The sequence below is a fragment of the Panthera pardus genome, unplaced genomic scaffold (genome assembly GCF_024362965.1).
Source record: "Panthera pardus isolate Hobbes unplaced genomic scaffold, ASM2436296v1 HiC_scaffold_7, whole genome shotgun sequence".
Lineage (NCBI taxonomy): Eukaryota > Metazoa > Chordata > Mammalia > Carnivora > Felidae > Panthera > Panthera pardus.
This window is the reverse complement of record NW_026527002.1, coordinates 18,159,141-18,172,911: the sequence shown is the minus strand read 5'-3', so window position 1 is coordinate 18,172,911 and position 13,771 is coordinate 18,159,141. Positions and strand designations below refer to the sequence as shown.

Below are 13,771 nucleotides of genomic sequence, written 5' to 3'. Positions count from 1 at the left end.
TGCATTACTTGACATAGACTTCCTTGCCTTACATTTCTGCGATGATGAGAAAGTATGATTAGTTATCCAGGGGTTTCAACCCAATATGCACTTATGAGAAAGATAAAAGAAGATAATAGTAGGTCTTTCCTCAAGTCAAATCAAATTTATCAGTGGCAATACTGACATTACTAAAAACAAAAACTGGACAAAACAAGCATCCTAGAAACCAAATTTGCAGTCCAAATCTTAAGAGCCCCTGGGGCACAGATGTATTAATATACATATGTGCAGATATATATACTAATTATTAATATATTTACAAATATGGCAGATATTTCATTCAGGCTAGGTTGATGATGTTAACACATCCATTTGCAATTAGTGATTGTGTTTTAAGTAAAGGAACTGTAAAATATTCATTTCATTTCAGAAGGGCAATTAATTCAGGAGAATGTGGTTTCCTAATGAATGCCATCTTTTTTGGGCTTTGATGGTCTTTATTCTGTATGTGTGTGTTACTGTGGCCAAAGATGTAAAATATGTTTCTGGATAAGATACATATACTACTTAAGAATGTGAACACAAAGAGTCTTACCTTCGAATTCAAAGAAATGAAATATTTATGGCCATATGTGAGGGGTTTTTTTGCTTTTTTGTTTTTATTTTTTAATGTTTATTTATTATTGAGAGACACAGAGAGACAAAGCATGAGCATGGGAGGGGCAGAGAGAGGAGGAGACAAGGAATCCAAAGCAGGCTCCAGGCTCCGAGCTGTCAGCACAGAGCTCGACTCAGGGCTTGAACCCACAAACCGCAAGATCATGTACCTGAGCCAAAGTCGGACGCCCAACTGACTGAGCCACCCAGGCGCCCCGGCCATATGTGTTTTTGACATAAACTGAGTAGTGTCATTTTCCTGCCTTAAACAAATGGTAAGCCTTTCATTCCCCTTGTGTCAGCTTTTGCCTGATCATATCTCTATTTGAAGGCAAGTCCAATCTAGGCAAATGTAGAGCAAGTGGAATTAGTTAGGAAAGTTACATTTAGAAGTAAAATCTCTTTTCCTCCAGATTGATGAGTTTATACCCAGAATTAACATTAGTGTGAATTCTTAGATTTTCATGTGGGGAATAGCCCCCTGCAGACATGGCAGAAGTATAAACCCAGAAAACCTCAGTCATAGCCACTTTATATCATTTTCTCCCATTAAAGGCTAAAATTGCATCTCTAAAATAATGGGTTTGGGGAATAAAAACATTTATATAGAATAGCTTAAGGCAAGTAGCCTAATTTTCAGAATGTAATAAATAAAACTAAGAATAAAATTGTAGCTTTATGAATACATGCAATGCAAGGGAAGTTGTGTATTAAAATTAAAATATCATTGCATGGAAATGAGCTTCCTGAACTGGTAAATGCACTGTTCAAAGAAAAATATTTCAAAGGCATATTTCTCTACATGATTAAGATTCTTTACAATTAAAAACCTCTGTCTTAAAAATATTCTTCAACTTCAAAGGCATTTCTAGTCAGGAAATCCCCCGAGATTCCTTGGTGACACTTCTCTCTCTCTCTCTCTTTTTTTTTTCTCAGTAATAGGAAATTACAATACCAAAATACAACAGAACCCACACATCTGTTAACTACTTTTGCTACGGGTACTCAGTTGATGCAAGATGCCTCTGTTGAAGCCTGGGGGAGGAGGCACAAAGCAAAGGAATGCCACCAGCAAACAGAGGCACCGATTCCAGAGATAAAATGATAAGAGAAAGGAAGAAAAATGGAATAGCCAATTTGTAGAAAAAGCCAGTTTGTATTCACTTTAGAGTTTATGTGTATATGTGAGTGTGTCTGTATATGTGTGTATTTTGTCTGAAGACAAAGGTACTCAATGAGTGTTGGTTGACTGATCAATCTTTCTTTTGCGAAATAGAAATCCCTCTGGAGAAACTGCATTGAAATAGTCACTTCTAATTCAAAAGGTAGTTTTCCTATTAATGTTATCAGGATCAAAATATTCAACCTCTTAATTTGCTCAATAGGTCTGCAGATATAAATTAAATATATGTATTGGGAAAAACATAACAATCTTTCCAATGAGATCTTCATCATCAAACATTCAATACAGTATCAACAGTGCCAACAGAGTATTTATCCTCTGTCCCAGAGACTGTGGCAAATACTTCATAGGATTCTAGAAACAACACTACACAGTAGCTATTAATACTCCGTTTTATAGATTAAAACATTAAGGTTGTGCCTAAGCTCTCAGTGAATTGGTAACAAATCTGGGTTTTACTCAGTGTGTCTAACCTGAAAGCATATTTGTTCATCTATGCAAGGAGTTTTCAAAGAGTGCTCCTCTGACCAAACACAATAATATTATCCAGAAACTTATGAGAAATGCAAATTCTCAGGCTCTACCCGAGGTGTACTGAATTACATATCCTGAAGGTAGAACTTAGTGATCTGGTTTTTAACAAACCCTCCTGGAAATTCTGAGGCCTGCTCAAACTTGAGAATCACTGCTTTATTCAATGCTAACTTGAATATATACTATCATGTTATAATTGATATAATATGACAAAGATTTTTTTTTGCTTGGCTAAACCTTAGTTCTCCTAGGCCCATCTGTTTGCGCTCCTGTAAAATCCAGTTTTAGTAAGAACTCCACCAAGTAGTTTAACCAACATTTTCCTCTCTCAATATCTCATCACCTTCAATATATGATCAAGTTCCTCATCTTTCTCCATCCCTCAGATGATATTTGATCACCCTGGCCTATCTTCAGCAAGAATCCTGTTTACTCAGAATCCCCTTTACTTCTGGTGTTTCCACTTACTAATTTTCCATCCACTGACCCACACCCTGCTCTTAATCTATAAATTCCCACATGCCCATGCTATATTTGGAGTTGAGCCCCATCTCTCTCCCACACTGTGCAATCCCATTACAGCAGTCCCTACACCTATCGCAGTCTGCCTCACCATCTTTAACAAGTATCATTAAATATTTTTTTAAAAAAACATACACAAATGTATTAAGCATGACTCAAACTCACTATCTGGAAGTTGTGCAGCTGAGTCATTCTTTATATTATATCACAAATATCCTTGTAAATTTCAGTAAAATAATTTTAGGAGTACCAAATCTATAATTGACTCCAATAATTTTTATTAGCATTTTTACAAAGTGAAGAGATTGGCGCTATACATATTTGTCAAAATCAAATTGGAATAACCAAGTTATTTCTTTGTAAATATAAGATTAAAAAGAAAGTTAAAAGATAATTTTAATAAACAATAATTCTGGGGGTGCCCGGGTGGCTCAGTCAGTCAAATGGCTGACTCTTGATTTTGCCTCAGGTCATGATTTCATGGTTCATGAAATCAAACCCTGCATCAGGCTGTAGGCAGTCAGTGCAGAGCCTGCTTGGGATTCTCTCTCTCTCCCTCTAACTCTTTTCCTCTCGTTCGCTCTCAAAAACAAATACATAAACATTTAGGGGCAACTGGTGACTCAGTTGGTTAAGCATCTGACTTTGGCTGAGGTCATGATCTCACAGTTTGTGAGTTCAACCCCACATCAGGCTCTGAGCTGACAGTGTGACAGCTGAGAATCCCTGCTTGGGATTCTCTCTCCCCAGCTCTCTCTGCCCCTCCACCCCATCAAAATAAATTTCAAAAAACAAATAAATAAACATTTTTAAAAATAAACGGTAATTCTGAAATTGAAATTGCATTTGTTAACCCTTGTTAATCAGTTTGACTCTTGACTGACATTTATTATTAACATATAGAGGGGCGCCTGGGTGGCTTAGTTGGTTAAGCATCCATCTCTTGATTTTGGCTCCAGTTGTGATCTCACAGTTCACGAGATGGAGCCCTGCGTTGGGCTCTGTGCTGACAGCAGGGAGCCTCTTGGGATCTCTCTCTCTCCTTCTCTCTCTGCCCATCCCTCACTCACTGTCTCTCTCTCTCTCAAAATAAATAAATTAAGAAAATACAGACATCAGCTCATGTGTAGATGGTTAAGTTTTCATAGATTGATTATAATCAGCCACAGCTACTATGTGTAGCCAACCCTTCTAACATTTCAGAAATATATTAATCTAATTTTAAAATAGACTGTTTTTATATATCACACACAAAAATACCTATCTCCGGATTGATAAAGTAATGAACGACAATGTACGACTACCATTAAAAAAATAGTTCAATTTTAAGAAATCATTGAAATCATGTAAACTAATACCAGCAACTTATAAATAGGAAAAATTAATTTCAATGAGATAACATGGACTTTCCCCAGTACTATAACTTTTACCTTACATGCAGTGGATGCTAGTAGCTAATCTCTAAAGGTGTCTTCCAACCAATTTCTTCTCTCCCTATATGCACAGGACACTTTTTAAATCAAGAGTGGAGCACGCTCACTTTAGCGGCAAATATATTGAAATTGAAATGATACAGACAAGATTAACATGGCCCCTGCGTAAGGATGACTCACAAATTTGTGAAGCATTCCATATTTTTGGTGATTGCATATTTTGGTGATTTTTGGTGTGGAGGGGTCAACCTCTCCTCATACCTCTGTGATGTTGGTCTTAGGCCTGGCCACAGTGGTATCTCTGACTTTGGCTACTATTGTCCTGAGACTTGCTAGGAGGCATCACACTGCTTCCCCCTATGATATGCCCTGTGTCTGTTTCCAAAACAAAAAAAAAAACAAAAAAAAGTGAAAAAAAAAGAAGACTGGAGCTTCTTTCCTCTACCTTTGTTTGAGAAAGACTTTATTTTTCTTTCACTTTTGAAACTGGCTTTCACTGGATGTGGGATTTTCCTGCAGCACTTTAAAGATGCCCCTCTACTGTCATCTTTCTTATATTGTTTCTGACTAGAAGTCTGTTGTTTATCTTATTACTATTCCTCTGTATGTAAGTATTCAGAGATTGAGCTTAAGATTTTCTTTTTGTTTTCAGTTTCCAACAGTTTGAATAAGATGTGCCTAGGCTTGGTGGGTTGTTTTGTTTTTTTTAATGAATTCTTCTTGGTGTTCTTTGAGGTTCTGAGATCTGTGGTTTGATGTCTGACACTAATTTTGAAAATATTCCAGTCATCATTTCTTCAAATATTTTTTTTTGCCCCATTCTCTCTTCCTTTTCCTCTGGGAGTCCAATTATGCATATGTTATACTATTTGATATTATACCATTTGATATCATATGGTCTGTTTGATTTTTCACATTTTCTTCCTCTTTGTTTTTCAATTTGAATAATTTCTATTGACCTATCTTCAAGTTCACTAATTCTTTTCTAGGCTATGTCAAGGCTACTGATTCGCCCATTAAAGTCACTCTTTATCTCTGTTACTTTATTTTTGACTTCTGGCACTTCCATTTGACTTTATCTTATAGTTTCTAACTCTGCTGAAAATGCCTTTCTTATCTTGCGTTTTTCTTTTCCATCAGAGCCTCTAACAAATTAATCGTAGTTATTTTAAGTTTTCTGTCTGATAGTTCCAGCGTTTTTGTCATATCTGAGTCTGGTTCTGATAACCACTTTATCTTTTCAGACTTTGTTTTCCTTGCCCTTTTGTGTATCTCATAAAGTTTTTTGTTGTTGTTGTTGTTAGAATCTGGCCATGTTGTACAAAACGCTAGATAATGAAGTAAATAATTTTTTCAAGTTTAGAGATAAGCCTGCCTCTTTTCTGTAAGGTTTGTAGAATGGAGTTTTATATTCATCTAGTCAGAAGTTGGCAGAGTTTGAAGTTTTTTACTACTGTGATTACCCTCAGTGCACTACTACATCAGATTCTTCTAGTGATATCTTGTGTTTACAGTATGAGTTAATTTACCCATGGATTTTCTCAACACTTGCTCCCTGTTTGGCCCCATATCTTTCCTTTGTACTAGTTTCCCACTGTACATTCCACTGTTACTTATACTCAACAATTGTTAATGTGGTGGTGGGGAGAGAGGCTCATTTTCTGATGCTCTAATTAAACCTCAGGCAGGCACTATGAACATTGTGAGTATGCCCTTTACGGATGTTCCTGCATCTTCTTCAGATGTTAAATTTGGTCTAGCACATATTCATTCCCTCCACCAGGGGTAAAGGTTTTTTCCCCTTGTTTCCCTTCCCCAGCTACAGTAGGTTCCCACCAGTACTCAAGCTCTGGTTTTAGTTGTCCTTTCCCCTATGGATTAAGACTTTTGTTCCATAAGGGAGATAAATCCAGGTAAAGCTGTGGCTGTGCCTACTGTTCCCTGCCTAGACCAGCACCTTGGGGAAGTGTTCTTGGAATTCTTGTTGGTCTTCTCTGTGAGCACCTGGTAGAGTTCTTAACTGGAAAAGCTGCAAGGGCATGCAATCCTTCCCATGTCTATAGCCTCCTGGGGCTTCATATTCTCCTTCAAGCTCATAGTTAGTCTTTAGCAACTCATTAAAAGTTGCTAGCTGAATATTCTTACCAGCTTGTATGTTGTTTGGTGGTATCTGTCCAAGATAAGCAAATGCTTACATTTTATTTTTCCCTGTGGGTACCTCTCTCTCTATAGATTTTAAGTAGGTGATTGTTCAGTGACCTAAGTTTTTGTAAGGGTTTACAAAATGTCAGTAGTACATGATTTGTCCTGTCTTGTCTTATTGTAGAGGTTGGAGAGATGTTTTATACAGCTCTCTAATCTGAGTTGAAACACTCATTTCTCTCCTATAAAAATCATTTGAAAATCACCTTATCTTGTGATTAGCTTTCACCAGTAAAATACAGTGGATGTGACATCCTCAGACTTTGAGACCAGACTTACAGAAGAGTGATAGCTTCCACCAGCTGCCTCTTAGAATTGTAAGCCACTATGAAAGAAATCTAGCCAATCCACTGAAGAGAGAAGCCACATGTAGGAGCCCCAAGGTTCCCAACATGTGAGTGAAGAAGCCATTTTGGGTGATCCAGCCCCATTTGCCATCTGACTGCAATCACATGTAGACCCTAAGCAAGACCAGCAGAATAACCACTCAGCTGAGCCCTAGTCAACACACAGAATCATGCAAAAATAATCAGGTTGTTATTTTGAGCTACTAAGTTTTGAAGTGCTTTGTTATTTAGCAATAGATAGTAAAGCAATGCTCAATAAATATTTGTATTATAAATAAATGAAAATGAGGGGCACCTGGGTGGCTCAGTCAGTTAAGTGTCTGACTTTGGCCCAGGTCATAATCTCGCAGTTCATGGGTTCAAGCCCTGTGATGGGCTCTGTGCTGACAGCTTAGAGCCTGGAGCCTGCTTCAGATTCTGTGTCTCCCTCTCCCACTGCCCCTCCCCATCTCATGTTCTCTCTCTCTCTCTCTCTCTCTCTCTCTCTCTCTTTCAAGAATAAATAAACATTAAAAATTTTTTTTAATGTTAAACATATTACTGCAGTGTTTAGATAGGTCTCTAAATACCACATCTGCCTCCTTCTAAGAGTATTAGGTGGCAAATATGTAAGGCAAAGGACTAGGAAGAGAAAACAATCAACCCAGAGAATCTAGCAAATGAAAAGTGTGGTTATTTTTCCCCAAAGGGGATGAAGAATCAGTCTAGAGAATCAATGTGTTGTCTTGACCAAAGCAGACATTCAACAAAATGTAGCCACATGAAGCTCAAAATTAATTTGGGTGGAACTGAGAAGCCATTTGATTTGAATTTAAGGATCTTTCAGAGCCAGTCTTTGTGGATTATATTATTATTCCAAGGAAATTACCCCAAATGTATGTATAATATCTGAAAACATTTCCATGCTTATTTTAATTGGAAACTTGCCTGATTTACTTTAAAAAATATTTGTTTAAAGTTTTAACTACTCTGAAGAGTCAGAAAATGACTAAAAATCGTCAAAACTGACAATTTTACCGACTCAGATAATAAATTATACCGCATACAATCAGTGCTGTTTTCTAACCAGAGCCTCTCTTAGAACTCAATTAAAGTTTAACAAAGAAGTACTAATGAGATGAATGAGTCAAAGACTGGTCAGCACAAAACAAAAATAAATTCCAGGAATTTAGATAAATAGGGCAAGTTCACAATTGGGATAAATTTAGAAACCTCTCTGAAGTGTAATATTAGTTCCCTTATCAAGATTTCCTTAAAACAATTACTTTTATAAATCTTCTACTCCTGATGAGAAGAACATTATGATCATAATACTATATAATTTTATAAGATGATGACCCTATCTGCCCCAGGCCTACATAGCTGAAAGTTAATGAAGTGTGCCTTCCCACAGAGACAGATTTCTCAGGCTATAATTGAAGAAACTGTATATACACTTTATGGCACATGAAGTAATTTTTTACACTCTAATTTTAACTTCCAGAATTTAATCTTTGACTTCCTAGGTTGCCTAGCTTAATTCAGCCTGGCTGACTAGTGCAAGAACTGAAGTCATCAAGATTAGAGAGCAGCGATACTACTTTGCTTTAAGGAGGTAAAAGTACCATGAAAATAATGTCTTTTTTTGAGCTGTAATTAAAACAATGGTCAAGGCAGTAATAACAAGTGAATAGAGGCAGCTGTGAGAATTTGTGCTTGGGATTTCCTGTGGAAGTTGTAGATTTTTCCCCCTTTTTCTCCTTTTTGATGGTAGTCAATGAATAAGACTTTGTTTATGTGATATAATGCTTCCTGCACAGGTGTAGCTTGAGATTTAGGAGGAACTTAAAGACAGCATGAATCTACAATTTCTTTTATTATTACAGATGGCTGTGTTGCAGCTGAGATTTTAAATTCTTCCTCAAAGAGAACAATGTAATTGTAAATTGTATCATAGTAGCCACTGTTGAGCTGGAGTTATTTTAATAAAGGAAAAAGTAGCATCTAATGTTTATTAAGACTTCACTATCTACAAGGCACTGTATAAAGCCTAGCTATTCTAATTCTCAGATACATCGGCTAAAAAATAATATTGTTCCCATTTAAAGATGTCATCACTGAAGCTCAGAAATAAGGAATCTATTTAAGGCTCTGAAACAAAATTGGTGGCCAAATTATAATATGAAACCAGTTGCTCATAATGTGATGTTTTAAGATACACTGTGATGATAATTAGGAGGCTTAAGTCATTAATAAATAAATTAACTGATTTCATAAATTCAATATTTATTGTGTGCCCCCTATAATCCAAAGCTTTGGAAAGCTTTGAGGAGGCAGAGAATTAGCAAAACTTTAGTATTTTATTTTGGAAGCTTATGCTGTAAGATAGATCTCTGACGGTTTATGTTGACGAATCACCTCTCCTCAGTGAGACTGTCAGCATTCATTTATCCATTCATTTGATAAGAATGTATTGAGAACCTGTTCTGGGCTAGGTCCTTTTTAAACACTTTATAAGTAGTGAAGAAAGCAAGTAAGAAAAATACACCTTCTCTCTCATAACTCACCAAGTAGTGGAGGAGGCATTTAACAAGATACATAAATAAAATATCTAAAATATTATTTAATAATAATTACTAAGGAGAAATAAATAAATAATGGAAGGGGGAAGGCATAGGAGGGTTGCAGTAACAGAAAGGGTAGCCAGAGAAGTCCACAGTGAAAAATGACAATGTAAAAGCCTTACGAAAGTAAGGGGAAGAAGCATGACGATAGATAGATGTCTGGGCAAAGAGCCTTCTTAGCACAGGTGGAGTGAGTGTCAAACTCTGAAGCAGGAGTTTTTCTGGGGAGGCTTTTGTGACTGACGCTGATGGTTGGGGAGAATGGCAGTAGATGAGGTCACAGGGAAAAGAGGGCCAGTTGTACAGGGTTTATAGATTAGAGTGAGGATTAGAGAGGGGTGGAATGCTGTTGGGTAGTTTTGAGTAGTGGGATGACATGACTGGACTTTAGTTTTGAGTTGATTCAACTGCATACACTTGTGTCTTGCAGCCCAACACAAAGGATTATATCCTTTTCACTTAAAACACAACCAATGCAGCTTGATATGTAGACCTTCAAGAGTGGTTCAGATTTGGCACAGAAGAGGCTGCCTGAAGAAAGGATAAATTAACTTCTCTTGAATAAAGTATTTCCTGTATTATTTTCAGTGTGTCCATGGCAAATGAGAGGCTCTCAGCCAAGGGATACAACACCAAGCACTGTTTTTAGCAACTGCTTTAGGGGGTGTGTGCAGAGCTATGGAACTGTTTTTCAAATTTTGTGAAAATGCATCCTTTCAGCACTTCTCCCACCACCCCAAGGCAATCTATTTTTAAATAGTAAATCACGCCCCCAAAATAATTACCATGGGATATTTTTCCCAATAAGAATAGGTCAGCCTGAAAATGGTTGATATTCTCACCCAAGGGCACTTTCTACATGTTGAATGCCTCACAATTGTGGTTCCTGTGAGACCTTAGAGTCAAGGTTTGATTGATGGTAGCAATTTAGGAATCTTTTGTGGGGTTTTTTTCCAGATTTTATTTTTTACATAATTTCTACACCCAACATGGGGCTTGAACTCACAACTCTGAGATCAAGAGTTGTACACTCCACCAACTGAGCCAACCAGGCACCCCAATAGCAGTTTGGGCTTAAGTGGCTTTCCTAAAGTTACACACTTCCTTGTTGGCAGAGGTGGAAGGATGCCTTCTTCATGTAGCTCATGAAGGAGCATCCTCACCGTGCTAGGTGCAGTCCTGTGTACTTTAGGCTCACTGACCATGAATGAAATTGTACTTCTGTGATGTAGGTGTGGTGTTCTCAGTTTGCAGGTGTACAAAGTGGGACTCACGGAGACTGAATAACTTTCTAGGATCACAACCGGTAGGTGGTAGCTCTCAGGCTACCTGGCCATAAAGCCCTCCCTGCCTTTTTTTTTTTTAACTAGGCAACCTTCCTATTTAGAAAAGTACCGAGGATCCTTAGAAATCATGATGTCCCACACTCTCATTTTAGGTATGAAGGATAGTGATTCAATTTCACAATCCTGAGCTGTCGTATCTAGTCTTTGGAACCTTCTGCATCTATATAAAGTTCAAAAGCAGTCCATCCTTGAAGGTGAATAGCTGACCCCCACAGCAAAGCCTATATTTCCAATTAGAAAAAGCCAGGGCATGTGTCTCTCCAGGAAGTATTTCAATAGGTTGGCTTTATCTTACACCATATAAACTTCAAAAGTAGCTTATAAATGTTAGCAAGGAGACAATTCTATTCAGAAAGAAGAGAGTAAGACCTTCTAATCCTTTTAAAATCCCCATGTTATTATAAGTTTATTCTCTCCTACATCGAACGTTATATTCTAGGGACTGAACCTGGATCACTTAAAGGAATATGTTTCAATAAGTACTTCTTACTTGCTTTAAGATGGAAGTGAAGTGATTAACTATATTTGACAGTATTGGCATTACCAGTGATTCCATATTTGAAATATTTTTTAGATTATCTTCACTAACCATCTCTGAACTAGAGTTTTGGAAGTTAGTCTGTAAGATCGGACCCAAATTCAACTTTTCCACTGATTTTAGTAAGCATGAACCTGGAAGCTATTAAGATATACCTTAAAAACTTCTCTGTTTACTCTTCTACTTACCCATGGGGGTGCTAGTTGAGGTAGAATTTCTTTGGTAGAAACCATTCAGTGATTCAGGGAACTCACTAGCTTTTGATTGTCAGTATTTTTCTGGAATAAATGCTATTACTTAAGCAAAAAGACTACAGCCTTGGCAATGGGTGAACGTACTTTCAAAACCCAGATAAAGAAATAAGTCTAGTCTTCCAAGAAAATTCCAAAAGACTTTGTATACTATTAATCAGCACATGTTAACATGCATGAGAAAAAATAAATAGTGAAGGCTTATTCAAAATTAGTCTAGGTACAAACATCATTCTGTCCACACCCCCATCCTCCTCCTGATAATAATCAGTGATGCTAAGCATTTACTGGTAGGCCATTTCAGGTAATGCTTTGAAATGAAATTCCATGGGCAGGAAATGTTGCTTTAGTATTATTGAAAGAAAAAAAAGGAGGATATACCAAAAAAGTGACCTGTACTCTTGAGAATCTTTTTCAATCTTAAAATCAAACTAAGGCAACATATACATTTCATATATATGTATGAAATGAGATCAGTCATTCCAAATGACAATTAGAAGCTGATGTAAAGTAAATAGGTAACATATTCATCCAATAAACATTTGTTTCACACTTACTGATCTATTTTGCTTCAGGCATTATGCTCAACTGAGAAAAAGGGAATTTCATGAACCATCAGCTTACTGCCCTACTCTTGTAGTAATTGTAATCTTGAGAGGAGAAGGAAGCATGATAGCAAAATATCAGGCTGTTAGCTGGCAGGGGCTGGCATAAAGATAGCACAGATTTTGCATGGGGACACAAAAAAAAGGATGGGGGACCTAGTATGGGCATTTACAGAACACTCAGGTGAAGTTTCATCTTGTACTGAAGGACAAACAGGAGTTAGCCCAATGAAGAGGATGTGAGTAGAGCACTAGAAACCAAGTTGGGGGAGGGAGGGCAGGTAATTAATTCTGTAAGTGAGAAAGAGAAAGCGTGCTTTAGAATTCTAAGTGTTTGAGATGACAGCAGAGGCTCTCAAACTTAAGACTGCTTCAGAATCCCCCAGGGGGCTTGTGGAAACACAGACTGTTGGGCTCCATCCCAGTTTCTGATTCAGTAGGTGGGGGGTGGAACCCTGAGCAACCTGCATATCTGACAAGTTCCCGGGTGGTGCTGATGCCACTAGTGGGAGCACCCTGCACTAAAATGCCTGGACTACAACATAACATGTGTCGTGAGTCATGGCATGAGCTCTGGCTGAAGCCATAAGTTGGGCTTCTCTCTCTTCCCAAAGGAGCTGAAGGGAAAGAGAGATCACTGAAGACTCTAAGGCAAAGAATGACATGTTGGAATTTGGGTTTTAAGAAAGATTATTCTGGATGCATTGAAAATAGTGGAGAACTACAAGACTGAAGATTAATTTGGACCTCCACAGTAATTCAGGGGGAAAGATGGCGGGTCACTGAGGAAACTAGAGTCAGAGCAAGGTACAGAGCTGAGTCCAGGAGGCTAGAGAGGGGACTCTAAATGCATCACCAAATGAAGGTTCCAAGGATTAAGAATCACAGAGACAAGCAAGAGCAGAAGGTCCTGGCCATGACCTGAACAGGCTCTTTTTCTTCCTCCTCAGAAGGGTCAACCATGTTCAGAATACCACGGATGGAGGGGAGTAAGAGCCAGGGAGGTGTTGATCTTAAAGCGATCAGTATTATCATTGGAGCATTTTGAGATTCTATTAATTACTGATTCATACGGTAATCTACTTAGAGTTTCAGATAAACTGTAAAACCACCCCCAGATTAGTCAATGAAGCTGAAGCAAAAGCAAGATATCAAGGAGGTTACAGTAATATTTCATTTATGCTCTCTAATCTCCTTGAGGATACTGGTTTGATCAAAACTAGTTTCCAAATTCTATCATAGTCAAGTGCAAGAACTATTTATGTTACATCTAACTATAAGTGGAGCATTTTAATCATAAACTGGGCAAAGTGAGGTCTTAAGCCAACAGGATACAGTTATTAAGAATATCCAGGAACTGCTCCTCTCATTAATCATACTAAAATAATTTGAACCTCCAAAAAATGAAACAATGGCCAAAGTTATTTTCCATTTAAAGAGTTACTATTATCTGGAGGAAATATGTCTTGTTATTCTGTATTGATTTCCAAAAGAGGACAATTACGGTTTATACAAAAATAATCTTAGTCTATAACAGATGTAGGAGAAAATGCACACACACACACACA

The 13,771-nt window shown here is 37.5% G+C and overlaps 1 protein-coding gene and 1 non-coding gene across 2 annotated transcripts in view; both read left to right on the top strand.

Annotated features, from left to right (window-relative positions):
• CPA6 (carboxypeptidase A6) overlaps positions 1-13,771 on the top strand; it is a 541,372-nt gene that overhangs the window by 24,086 nt on the left and 503,515 nt on the right. The window lies entirely within an intron of this gene.
• LOC128775392 (U6 spliceosomal RNA) lies at positions 4,415-4,517 on the top strand. The gene has a single exon (XR_008420116.1). It is a non-coding gene; the product is annotated as a U6 spliceosomal RNA (small nuclear RNA).